Source organism: Piliocolobus tephrosceles, chromosome 15 (assembly GCF_002776525.5).
Source record: "Piliocolobus tephrosceles isolate RC106 chromosome 15, ASM277652v3, whole genome shotgun sequence".
Classification (NCBI taxonomy): Eukaryota; Metazoa; Chordata; class Mammalia; order Primates; family Cercopithecidae; genus Piliocolobus; species Piliocolobus tephrosceles.
In genome coordinates, this window is record NC_045448.1 from 29,087,253 (window position 1) to 29,091,016 (window position 3,764).

At 51.8% G+C, this 3,764-nt stretch overlaps 1 protein-coding gene across 2 annotated transcripts in view; it reads left to right on the plus strand.

Moving 5' to 3' along the window:
- Positions 1 to 527: 527 nt before the first annotated feature.
- CLIP4 (CAP-Gly domain containing linker protein family member 4) overlaps positions 528 to 3,764 on the plus strand; it is a 68,468-nt gene continuing 65,231 nt past the window's right edge. The window contains exon 1 of one of the 2 annotated variants that reach the window (XM_023217281.2): positions 528 to 778. The gene's annotated coding sequence lies outside the window, so the exon portion shown is untranslated. The remainder of the gene's footprint in view (positions 779 to 3,764) is intronic. The other variant, XM_023217283.1, reaches the window with a different exon arrangement.

Consider the following 3,764-nt stretch of genomic DNA (forward strand, 5'->3'; position numbering starts at 1 on the left):
CTTTCTTGCTACCAGATGACAGACAGGCTGTCAGAGTTCACGACTTTAGGTGCACAGTTCACCCTGTCAGGTCCTTGGGAGACGGAGAAAGGGGGTCAGGAGAGAAGGTGGGTGAAGAGGCAGCAAAGCCGCAGGAGATATGAACTAATTGCTCAACGTGGGTGTAGCATGGATTAGGCCTTTTACAGCAAGCCCTGCCAGCAGGGAACTGGTGGATATACTCTCCACCACGCTCGGCTGGACTCTGGGGAGCCCAAGACGGGTAAGACGTGGTCCCTGGCCCGAGCAGCTGGTGGGAGAGCCGCAGGGCAGAGACGTGAGGCCGCGAGGCTGAGCGCTGTGAAGGCGGTGAGCACGCACGGCGTGCCGGGGCCGCCTGGATTCGCAGCGGGAGAGGTAACACTGCGACACCCCGCAGACGCTGCTAGCCGGGGTCGCGGGCCCGCGTGCGCCGGATCTTCTACCCGTTGGGGAGTGCGGGGGCGCGGGCGCGAGGCGAGCCAGCGCAGGCGCGCACTCCCTCCTCCGTCCCCACCGAGTTCCCGGCGCGTGCGCGGGGCCGAGGCCGAGGCCTGCGCGCCGCCCGGCCGCCTGCACTGCGCGCGCGCCCACCCCGCGTGGGAGGCAGCGGGAGGGGCCCGGCGAGGTCCCGAGCGGCGCGGCGGGAGGCTCCGTGGGCGGCCACGGGAGACAGCGCTGGCGGGAGCGCGCCTCTCGGCCTTTCCTCCGCGCCCCCGCGTCCCCAGCCGGCCGCTCCGAGAGGACCCGGAGGAGGCAGGTGGGCCGGGGGCGCGCGGGGCCCCCCGGGCCGCGGGCAGGCCGGCTGCGGGGTCGGGGCCGGGGGTGGGCGGCCCTGGCGGCCCGCGGGGAGGTCGGTGGCCCCGGGAGGGTCGCGCAGAGGTGCTGGGGGCTGTGGAAGCCCCGCGGCCGCCTCCCGTGGGCACCGGTGTCACCGACCGCGGGGAGGCCTTCTCGGGGCGGTGCGGCCCACCTGGCGGGGATGGGGGCTCCTCGTGGCAGTCGCTGACCGACGGCCCAACTTTAGATGAGGGGCGTGGGGTGTGCGGGACCCGGCGGCGGAGCTGGGCTCTGGCCCACGACCGCCGCGGCCGCCCCGGGAGTCCCCGCACGCGCAGTGGCTTTCCAACGCGGCCTCTTCCCATTTCTCACTTGACTCCCCTTGCGCATTAAATTGTCGAGAAACCTTTGGCCCGTGGGTCTTCAAAGTTAAACCAAATGGCTGTCATTGCAGTCCTTGGCTACCTGAGATCCCTTAATTCTGAACCAGCCGCACCTGGGAGGGGAAGTTGGAAGGAGCGCTGGAGCTGTGCCCGCATCCTTAAGGATTCCGTTCACGGCTTATGATGGTAGCGCTTTGAGTTAGATGTCAGGCTGTTCACGTCATCCAGACACTGGTTTTCAACTCTGTTCTGAGACAGTGTTTTGATATAGATCAGAGGATGATGTTCTTATGGAACAGTAACTTGCTGTATGTTCTGAGATACTAGACTGTGTTCATATTGTAGCACCGTCATCGTGTAAAACGGCACCTTTGAAAGATTTCAGTAAACACCTTCCTCCTTAGGAACATCCGCCAGCACTTAAATTGTACTTCACTTTCACTTTGACGTTTGTTGTTTGTGAATCTTGTGCACAATTTAAAGTGAGTCATCTAAACAGCACAGGATCGGGTGGTGCGGGGCATGGAGCAACTAGGGAGGAAAGCAGAGACTTGAACCTGCTGGAGTCTAGTTGGTCTGCGTTTTTATGTTGGAGAACCATCCTGGTTCCAGCTTATTTTGTTATTGTAAATATGATGCATTTTTTAAATGCTTTCATCTGATACGGACTATCTGGACTGTAAGATTGAGTCTTGCTATGCATGGAATGTGTTTACTTCTGTTTTGTAGAAGATTTAGCCCGTGGTATACTATTTGTAGGATTCATTTCAGACATTTTGTGTTTACCACATACAGTCCCACCGGGAAGGGCTTTTAAAAAAGTGACCTGTGTTGTCTTTTATTGCTGATGACAACTCCAATTTTGACACATGTTTGAAACTAGTGATCTTTATATAAAACCAACTTCACTCTTTCTCCCTGTTCAAACCTACAAACTCTGGTTACTTTTAGGCTTACTGCTCTCTTGTTAATTATAATGAACTATGGAGCTATGGGCTTGCTTTAGTGTGTTAACCATTATTTGTGTCTTGTTTCAGGCATTTGCATATTTTCTCTTCTGGAGAGTGATCTGCACTGTTTTTCTTCAGTGGTGTTTAGAAGAGCTTTAGGAGACCAGGAACATGTTCTTTTTGCATTGCCCAGTATGGTAGCACTAGCCACATATAGCTTTTGAGCACTTGAATGGGGCTAGAGCAGTGGAAGAACTGAAATTTTAATTTTTTTGAATTTTCTTTTCCTTTTCTCTCTCTCTCTTTTTTTTTTTTTTTTTTTTTTTGAGACAGAGTCTCCCTCTGTTGCCCAGGCTGGAGTGCAGTGGCCTGATCTCGGCCCACTGCAACCTCTGCCTCCCAGGTTCAAGCAATTCTCCTGCCTGAGTCTCCCAATCTGCTGGGATTACAAGCACCTGCCACCACACCCTGTTAATTTTTGCTGTGGGGTTTCACCATATTGGCCAGGGTGGTCTCAAACTCCTGACCTGAGGTGATCTGCCCATCTTGGCCTCCCAAAGTGTTGGGATTACAGGTGTGAGCCACTGCACCTGGCCAATTTTTAAATTAATTTAAATAGTCACATGTGGCTAGTAGTTAGCTGGTCAGACGCCACAGCTTTAACTTATTAGTCTCCACAAAGCCTTCATTGACCCTCTTGAATCTGTGCTCTCATAGGACTCGGCTCTCCTTGGTCATAGCACTTACTACTTTCAGCTTTCCAGTAGGAGTCAGCACTAGGCTATAATCTGCATAAAGGCAAGGACAGATCTGGTTTCCTTACCGTTGCATAGCTTAGAACTTAGTAAGAAAAACTGAATAAATATTTGTTGAATGCATAAATAGCTTTTTCAGGGCAGGTATTTCAATTTTGAATTATCTCTAGGGCCAGCTACGTGTCCAATACTGTAAATACCTGTTTAGTAGATTGTACAGATTTTATGTAGGTAGCAAATAAAAGGATCATGGAAGTTATGCTTTAAATACTTACGTGGTGAGATTGGAATTTCAGGAGAATGATGACTCATAACAAAGTATTATAGGAAATTGAAATGAAAGGGCCTCATGATTCCAGCTAAAGTGGACACAGCTTCGGTCTCCTATTAGTTGAACAACTCAAGGATACTCTTGAACCATATCTCAAATCTGAAGTCTCCTGACTTCAGTAAGGTTCTTTCATGGGGTCCAGACAGTCCTGAACCAGCCTGAAGATGCTAGTGGACATCCCCATTTATTACTGCGGTGTGTTAAAGCATGGACCAAGGAATCTTGGAAAAAAAATCACAAGGTGTTTGAGCCATGTTATATAAGATGCTTTTGCTAACAGCTAACTTGGAGTGATGAGTAGGATGAAATTCCTGTAGAAATCAGAGTTTGGGGGATTTGATTCTAGCTATTGTTAGTATCAGAAGCACCTGTTTTGTAGACAGTTGATTAGGGCCAATTTTTTTTTTTTTTTTTGAGACGGAGTTTTGCTCTTCTTGCCCAGGCTGGACTGCAGTGGCATGATCTCGGCTTACTGCAATCTCCGCCTCCCGGGTTCAAGCGATTCTCCTGCCTCAGCCTCCTGAATGTGGGATTACAGGTGCCCGCC